At 36.7% G+C, this 9,835-nt stretch overlaps 1 pseudogene; it reads left to right on the forward strand.

Annotated features, from left to right (window-relative positions):
• The first annotated feature begins 1,159 nt into the window (after window positions 1-1,159).
• On the forward strand, window positions 1,160-1,980 carry LOC118853340 (annotated as a pseudogene).
• Window positions 1,981-9,835: the final 7,855 nt, after the last annotated feature.

Raw genomic sequence — 9,835 nt, forward strand, 5'->3', positions numbered from 1 at the left:
GAAACTTTCAAGCATTCCTGATGAAAAAATCAGAGTTGATTGGAAAATTAGACTTTCAAATACAAGATGTAAAAGAAGCATAAAAAAGTAAATAAAAAAGGGAATCATAAGGGATTCAAGAAGATTAACTAATTTATCTTCCTACGTAGGAAAATTATATTTTTAACCCTTAAAAACTTTCTCATTACTAGGGCAGTTAAAGAAGTGTACAAAGACAGAAGGCATGGTGTGAATTGAATATGATAGGATAATTAACTAAAAAATAAAATTAAGTTGAGAAAGAAGAATGTACTTAGAGAAAGGGAGATAGAAAGAAATACATAATAATCATAACTGTGAAAAAAATTTGTAGGAAGTTTCTCTGATAAAGACCTCATTTCTCAAATATATAGAGAACTGGGTCAAATTTATGCAAAAATAGCCATTTCCCAATTGATAAATAGTCAAAGGATATGAATAGACAGTTTTCAGAGGAAGTAATGAGCTAACCATAATAATGTGGAAAAAATGCCCTAAACCAGTAGTAATTTGAGACATGAAAATTAAAATAATTCTGAGCTCCCTCCATACACCTATAAGATTGGGTAATATGACAGAAAAGGGAAACGACAAATGTTAGAGGGGAAGTCGAAAATTGAGACACTAATGCACTGTTGAGGAAGTTGTGAACAGATTCAACCATTCTGTAGAGTGTTTTGGAACTATGCCTAAAGGACAGCCAAACTGTGCATACACTTTGACCAAACCATGCCACCACTAGGTCTATATCCCAAAGAGATAAAAACAAACAGGAAGAGGACTTATATTTTCAAAAACATTTATATTAGCTCTTTTAGTGGTGGCAAGGAACTGGAAACTGAAGGGATATCCTTCCATTGAGGAATGGCTGAACAAGTTGTTGATATGAATATTATGGAATACTATTGTGCTATAAGAAATGATAACCAGTCCCTCACCTCCCCCTTCTCATTGCCTCTGTGCTTTCTCCACTCTCCTTTATTTTCCCTTCTCCCCTCCAGCCCCTTCCACCTTTAGTTTTCAAAGATTCTTCTTTATCTGTGTTCATTCTCTCCTGCCCCCACCCTGGGTGCTGCTTGTTCCTCTTCTTGAAGCCCTGTTGCTTCTGACTCCACTACTTCCCCACACTTCCACCCAAAACATGTCTACTCTAGAGAAGACCAAGATGATCCAGAAGACAAAACTGGCCAAGCGAGCCAAGCATTATGATGACATAGCCATCTGCATGATGGCAATTACTGAGGGGATTGAGGTCTCCAACCAGGAGTGCAACCTGCTCTTGGTGGCCTACAAGAAGGGAGTGGGGGGATGAAGGTCAGCCTGGAGGGTCATTTCCAGCATTGAGCAGAAAACTGACACCACTGACAAGAAGATGCAGGTGGGCAAGGACTACTGGGAGAAAGTGGAGTAGACTAAGATCCATTTGCACCACTGCACTGGAATTGTTGGATAAGTTTATAATAGCCAATGTGACTAATCCCAAGAGCAAGGTCTTCCATCTGAAAATGAAGGGAGACTACTTCTGGTGCCTTGCTGAAGTAGAGTGTGATGATGACTGGAAACAAACAATAGATAATTCCCAAGGAGCTTGCCAAGAAGTACTTGACATCAGCAAGAAAGAGATGCAACCTACACATCCAATTTGCTTGGGGCTAGCTCTTAACTTTTCTATATTTTACTATGAGATCCTTAATAACCGAGAGCTTACCTGCACATTGGCTAAAATGGCTTTTGATGAGGCTATTACAGAACTTGATACACCAAATGAAGACTCCTACAAAGATGGTACCTTTATCTCACAGTTTCTTAGAGACAACCCAACATTATGGACACCAGACAGGAGCAGAATGTGATACTATTGAAGGCCAGAAAATTAAAATTCATACAGGGTGTCATCTTCCTTTCTCTCAAGAGACCTTTTTACACATCCCCACTCTTTATAGCTCTACTTGGATTTTCTGAAGTAAACAGAACCCATCCATGTATATGGAAATCAATCATTTATAGTCTTTTCACTGCAGCTTTGGGAAAACTTCATTCCTTGATTTGTGCTTATCCTGGCCTTCCTGGTGTGCAGTTACTGCTGTAGAAAAGTGTTAATATCTTCATTTCATATAAACTTAAGTAACTTCCAAATGTTTATGTAGAGGACTCAAGTGTATCTAGTATTAAAAATCTGAGTCAGTTCTGCAGGTGTCTGTGTTTTGTAGTAAGGGAAGATATGAACATGTAGTTAAATACAACTCAAGTGTTTTATATAGCTTCCTGCCACCTACCCTGCCTCCTCTGTATCCCCACTTTATTTTTCGGGGCTTTCCTTTCAGCAAGCAACTTTCACATGCTCTTATATGTTCCTTTAAAGGAGGAATCCAGAAATATTGGGTCAAATGGAAACAAGTTTGGTGTGTCAGAGTTAAGGATCACAAACTGAAATATGCCTACTATAAAATAAGTCCTGTGACAGCATGAAGTTTTCTAATTCTTCAGTTGCTGCTGTTTCATTTGAAATTTTCCCTGTCTCAATAAAAGTTCACTCAGACTCCTGCAAGAAAAGAAAGATAAACGGATAATAATGATGATGATAAAATGATGCAAAAAGAAATGAGCAGAACCAGGAAAACAGGGTATATAGTAACAGAATATTGTATGATGATCAACTGTGAAGAACTTAGCTGTTCTCAGAAATACAACAATCTAAGACAATTCTGAAAGACTTATGATGAAAAATGCTATCCATCTCCAGAGCAAAGAGCTGATGGAGTCTGAATGCAGAGTGAAGCATACTTTTTTCTTTATTTTTCTTGTGGTTTTTTCTTTTTTGTATTTTCTTTTAAACATGGCTAACATGGAAATATGTTTCACATGACTGCACTTGTATAACCTATATCAAATTGTTTGCCTTCTCAGTGATATGGGAGGGGGAAGAGGAAGAGAATTTGGAACTCATTTTTTTTTAAAATGAATGTTAAAATTGTTTTTATATGTAATTGGGATCAATGTAATATTAAATTTAAAATTTAAAAAGTCATTTTTTCCTTCATAATTTAACTTAGTCACTAAAAATTTCCCTATTTATCCCAACTAATAATGATCTCTCCCTTCTCACATTTTTAGAGGACATTGTGCAACACTTTTTAAACTTGTCCTCATTGCAATATGCCTTATGTTATAATAATTTCTGGGTATAGCATGTTCTCCACATTAAATTATATTTTCTTTAAAATGGAGTATATTCCTTAAAGATATTATTTACATTAAGGATTTGTTGAACCAATGTTATGCATTTAACATTTACTGAATTATATCATATCATATCTCATCTTATTGTTTAGCTTGATACTTAAGAATGCACCATGATGTAGAACAAGAAAAGAGTTATATTTTGAGTCAGAGAAACTTGATTCAAATCCTAGCTCCATACTCTGTGCTATCTTCAATTTTCTTATTCATAATTTACTGAAATGTAAAGTGAATGAGGAAGAAGCTAATTTAGAGGAGATGATTTACCATCTAGTTCTAAATTTATGTTATTTTATTTATGTAGGTTTATTCATCCTCATATAGTTGTAATCTGGTCAGGAAAAGCCTCTGTCCTACATAGGTTTCTCTGGAATCCATTTCAACCCATAATTCATTATGTTTAGTGACAGTTACTCAATAAAGATTTCATTGAAAAATAATTTTCATGGATATTTATATTAATCACCCTTATGTTGGTAGCTCTGTGATATGGCATTTGATTCTGAGATTTAGGGGATCCCTTGAACAAATCCTGAAAGTTCCTAATACACACATATACATACATATAAATGTGTGTGCGTAGATATGTATATGTACCATACACACATACATATGTATACACTATATGTACATGTGTTCATATATATATATCACTTTACTTCAAAAAGATCTAAAAGACCTTTCTTAAAAGCTCTCTGAGTTATTTATTTTAAATCACAAGAATTATCTACTGATATAGGGCAGCTAGTTGGCATAGTGGTGGGCCTGGAGTTAGGAAGACTCATATTTGTGAGTTCAAATACAGCCTCAGACACTTAGTAGCTGTGTGACCTTAAGCAACTCACTTAACCCTGTTTGCCTCAGTATCCTCATCTGTAGAATGAGCTGGAGAAAGACATGGAAAACCATTACAGTTTCTTTGCCAAGAAAACCCCAAATGTGGTCCCAAAGTGTTGGACATGCATGAACAAATACACACACATATGTGTAGTATAAATCCATATATAAAAATATATATACACATGTATATATGCATATACATGTATACATACATCTAAATGTATGTACATTTAGCTATAGATTTACATCTATATGTATATACATTGGGGCATACATGTATGCATAAATTGCAAAGATGGTCAAGTAAGAGAAATACCTATCCTGGGTTGATACCAAGAGAATCTAGGAACAGAAAGTACAGAGGAAGATTTCAGCTTGATGTACATATACATATATACATGCATGCATACATCATATACACATATGCACTTGGTATATAGATAAATATAGAAATGCATTTATATATATATGATATAAATATAGATACATACATACTATATTATATATATATATATATATATATATATATATATATATATTTATCCCTATCTCTATCCTAATTATTGCTATGTTCTATCCTGTCGTGGAATGAGCTAGCTCAATACGGTAGTGGGTTCCCTTTCACTGGAGGTCTTCATGAAAAATCTGATGACCACTTGTTTTATTTATTACAGAAAATATTTTTTTAGACCTCCAAGGCTTTTTCCCAATCTGAGATTCTGTGATATAAATAAGTTATAACTTACTGACATGTTGATTTTTTTTCTATTTTTATAGGGCTCCTTTCAATAGCAGGGTTTTTCCTCATTTCCACACAATTTGTTAATCATCTCCATTCTCTAATTGATTTTTTCCCCCCTGTGGAGAAATTCTCCACATACTAGTCATTTTCCTTTACGAGAAATGCTGAACAGTTTTCTTGGTGTGCATGCACAATGAAGCTCCTTAGAGGTTACCAATTCGTTTTGTGCTTATTTTAGGGTGATACTATTTCATAACTACTGTAATAGTGAGGGAAGTCTATTTGCTATAATTCTACTATATAAAATGAGTTCCCATTTCAGTCCATTGGCTCTAATACAGATAACCTCCTATCATGAGAACAATAAGTAACTTTTAGACTCTTAAAACCCATTTTTCAACTAACTAAATAATGACAATGGAAATAAATTCTTACATGGTTGGTGAAGTATGATGTCTGCAGCAAGACAGATGCTTTTTGAAGCTTATTAAAAGAAAGAGGCCTATTTTGTTGCTTATTGATGGGCTTATCCAACTATAAAAGATGCATTTCGTCGTATTTACAATTTCATTCTGCTGATTATTACCAACACAGTGAGCTGGTAAATACAAATGCTAATTTAAAATACTTTCAGAGCAGATTAAAAAAAATGATAGGTTTTCCTGCACATTAAAATAAAAGGCAAAATGCTGCATATAAAATACTTGGGTTATCTGGAAAAGAAAAAAAAATATTACACACAAATGAATCCTGAAATCCAAAGCTCATCAATCTATAATGAATTTTTTTGAGTATATCAGATTTACAGTCTAACAGAAGAATAATCAGGGGGTTGGAGAAAGGGCAATACACCTCATCTCTTTCCCCACAAAAGAAAGCAAATAAAATAAAAAAGGCTTGTCTGGAACAAAATAAATCCCATCCTCTATTTAAGCTTTATTGAGGACAGAAAGCACATGGGTTGGGGCTCATAAACTATGTACCATCCTTGAGAAGTGATCACTTTGGTCTAGGGAGCTGCAGGAAGGAGAAGAGATCTGGCCTTGACTTCAACTTTCATCTCAAAGTTTTCCAAGCACCAATTTGGCTAAAAGATAACCTTGTGAATTCAAGAAATGGGAGAGTTTTGGATTTCCTGTCAGCCTTGTAGTCCTAATAGCTTCCCCAGAAAAGCTTACGTGGGGTCTGCTTTGGGCTCCAAAGACAAAAACAGCTTCAAGAAATTATAAAGAACTCTGAAAGGAAATTGTATCATGCCTGGGGGGAATTTCATTGAGTGCCCCCATGAAAGGGAGAAGAGGTCTTTAAGCAAGTAGAAACTGTGAATTACCCCTTAACCAAATGTGCACTATAATATTGAACCTCCTTTTTTATTACAAAACCTCTATTGTACCTATGATAATACATTAGTAAACGTGCCAATCTGGAAGCTAATTATCTAATTTATATCAACTAATAATATTTTTAAATTTTAGTTGGTTTTACTGAATTTCTCTTCTGCCCCACCTGCTTATTCTTTATTATAAGTAATGATTCTCTGGGAAGAGGAGGAAGAAGAGCTACACTGGGGAATGTAAAAAACACAACATATATATATATATGTGTGTGTGTGTGTGTGTGTGTGTATGTGTATACATAAACATGTATATGTTTGTATGTATATATATTTATGTATATGCATACATATGTATATGCATGTACACTTTTATTTGTGTGTATGTATATGCATATATGCATATGTACGTGTGTATATATGTATATATATATAAAATGTGTGTTTGTATATACACATGTTACGGGCAGAGTTAGAGCCAAGCCCTGTCCTCCTCGGACCTCCAGGCCCAGGGGCCTGCTGAGATAAACTCAGGGCTTTGGGATGTGGGTGGAGCCAGGAGGAGGGGTCTCGCCTTTGTTGCCTCCCTGGCAATCCCAGGTCTTTACCCGAGCCTGCCTTACCACGTGGAACTTCCGGCTCTCTGGCAGAGCATGTGGCACTTCCGGCTGCCTGACCACGTGGAGTTTCCGGTCTTTGCCTGGACTGCCTGCCCGCAGGGAGCTTTGGGTAGTGCGGGAAGAGAAGGGGAGGAGAGTAGGCGGAGTCAGGGCGGTCCTAGGACCCAGGTGTATTAGCTTTACCTGTCTTTCACCCATGTAACCAAAGAACGTACCTACGTCACTAAAAGTATAAATGTGCTGCTTGCTGAAATAATAAACGGAGTCATTCACCATCTTGTTCGGCTCCCGCCCCATACATTGTCCACAAGATCAGGTCCTTTGCTTAGGCAGAGGCCTGGGGCTTGGGGGGAACCCCGAGCGTAGTCATGAGGCTTCGGAAGCCCGTGACATACACACATATACATATGAGTGTATATAGCGATGTTTGATTCCAACTTAACTTCCCTTTAGTGAACAAAATCTACCACTTCCTAGGCCTTATAGAATGGCACACAGTAAGAAGTGTGATTGCAATGGAGAATTTTTATTTAATATATAGAAAGCCTTTTTACAAGTTCTTTCCTTACAGCCTATCAACATTCACAAATCTTTCCTATACAACAGCAAACAAACCAACACTATCAAAAATCAAAGAAAAGCTGACTAGTTCTGGGTACAGAACTTTATATCTAATTTTGTATTTTTTCTTCCTGTAATAACCAAACCTCCTGTTTACTCTTTATATCTACTTTCTCACTTCCCATTCACTTCTCAGTTCTTTCCAATCTAGCCACTGAAGTTTATCATCCAACTGACACGCCCTTCTCAAAAGTTACCAGTGCCTTCTGTATTACTATGTCCAGGGGCCAAAGGACAATGGCTTTCTCTCAAATCTTACTTAACCTCCTTGCAGCTTTTCATATTTTTCACTATCCCCTCCGTCTAGATACTCCCTCCTACTTTGGTTCCTGGGAAATCAATGTCTCCTTGGCATCCTACATATCCAACTCTTTTCTTCCTCCTTCATTGGATCATCATCCAAGTCTGACCGCCATGGTGGGTATCTTCTATCCTCAGGCTCCTCTTCTTAGTCTATACTCTTTTCCTTGGAAATTCATCTTCTGCTGTGAGTTCAAGGATCATTTCTATGCATATGGCCATCAACCTATAAGGCAAGAAGCAATTTTGTCCTATTTTTGCCAATTTATATCAGCCTACATAATAAGAAACATTTTTTGTATTTATATTCATAATACATTGCCTTCCTCATAGGCTATACTTAATAAAGGCTTGTTGAATTTAGTAGCTCTAGGTTTTTCTTTCATTTCGTTTTGTATTTATGAGCCAGCCTGAATAGTGCTGTATATTACAATATGATTCCTATATAAAAAGATTACAAAAAATTCAATCTTTCCTTCTTTTAGGAGGGTAGCCGTGAATGTCCATAGTGAAACTTTGGTCCTTATTCTCTGCTCATATCTTGCTCAGATTTACCAATTAATTGCCATGCCACTATAGTGGAAGTTTAAATTTCAGACCCCATTGTCCTGATTAGTGACCATCTTTCTCAAATCACTATTTCAGGAAATCCCCAGTCATGTTACACTTAACACCCTTTTCCCCCTAGCTACCTACTCCACAGCCTTGCCAATCACTTTACCAATAGCTACTTAGTCTTTGCTTCCACTGCCTTCCATAGCTCTCTAGTTTTGGATCTGTGAGCAACAGTCAAATCAACATTTCCACTAGTCCTACTTGGGGTGTATAAATCCACTCCCCTACGGTCCAACCCAACACATCAGTAACTTCCTAGACTAAATTTCTCTTCTCTGATTACCATTCCCTTATTTGTATAGTTTCCCTCATTAGGGTGTAAGTTCTTTGAAGATAAGAGCTCTTTGTATTTCTGTAGTTACTACTTAGCAAAGTGCTCATTCATTCATTAATTTGTTCATTCACTCATTTATTCACAAAGGAGTACTTTTTGATATATAGTACACTTTCCTTGTCATAGAGTCACAACCTTTACTTGATCTATAAGAATAAATTTTCCACTACGTATTTTTGAGGGGCCAAGAATACTTTTCCCTCTTAGGCCAAGGCTGTGTTGAAACTTCATCAGGACATCAAATTTGCTGCGTTAAAATTCATATGCCGAATTTGCCCTGGTCATGCTACATCAGGGCCACTATGCTAAGTTTGTGTACAGCACTTTAAGGAGTGATGTTAATAAGGTGGAGCATATCTGTGGGGGGAAGAATAGAGTTTTCACTTCAGTTCATCCTCCTGTAACAACAACGCTGCTTTTTGCTATGGTGGCTGTGTAAGACCAACAACACCAGCACACAGGAAGGGTACTACCACAGCCTCTTTGATCTGCTCTCCTAAGGAAAGCAACTTTAAATGGTAAACAATCTCACTTTAATCAAACATACATATATCGTTCACTTAATTTAGGGGGAAAAATCAGCACCCTGAACTTCAGAGCAAATACAAACAGAAATTACTAACAGAGACAATATAAATAGTGCAAACACACAGTTATCAAAAGAAAGGCCTCTAGCTGTCTGACTAAAGAATTACAGTTAGCAGAGAGAGAGTCATCAACATCTGGGTTTTCAAAGTGGGGAGGGGTGGAATCCAGTGGCTACCCAGAGTCTTGTCTGGTCAAATCACACCACACTTTTCCAGTAAGTGAGAGCTGCAAAGACAAAAGCTGATCTATGATTTTATGTACCCTATTCAGGGCCCTGAAGACTCAGAGTCTACTTACCAAAAGGGTGTGGAGCTGGGTTCTAGCACCTAGCAAGACTTAATCAAAGACACTTGATTATTTTAGCATTCTGAAAGAGAAACCAGTAAAAAAGTCTCAACTTAATTACCATTACACCTCCACTCAGCTGTCAAAGTGATTTTCCTAAATTACATGTCTGATCACATCATCCCCCTACTCAGTAACCTCCAGGAGTTTCCTATTACCTCTGTGTTCAAATATAAATTCTTCTATTTAGCATTCAAAGCCATTAATAACTTAACTCCCTATTCACTTTTCCAGTCTTC

Source organism: Trichosurus vulpecula, chromosome 6, assembly GCF_011100635.1.
Source record: "Trichosurus vulpecula isolate mTriVul1 chromosome 6, mTriVul1.pri, whole genome shotgun sequence".
Lineage (NCBI taxonomy): Eukaryota > Metazoa > Chordata > Mammalia > Diprotodontia > Phalangeridae > Trichosurus > Trichosurus vulpecula.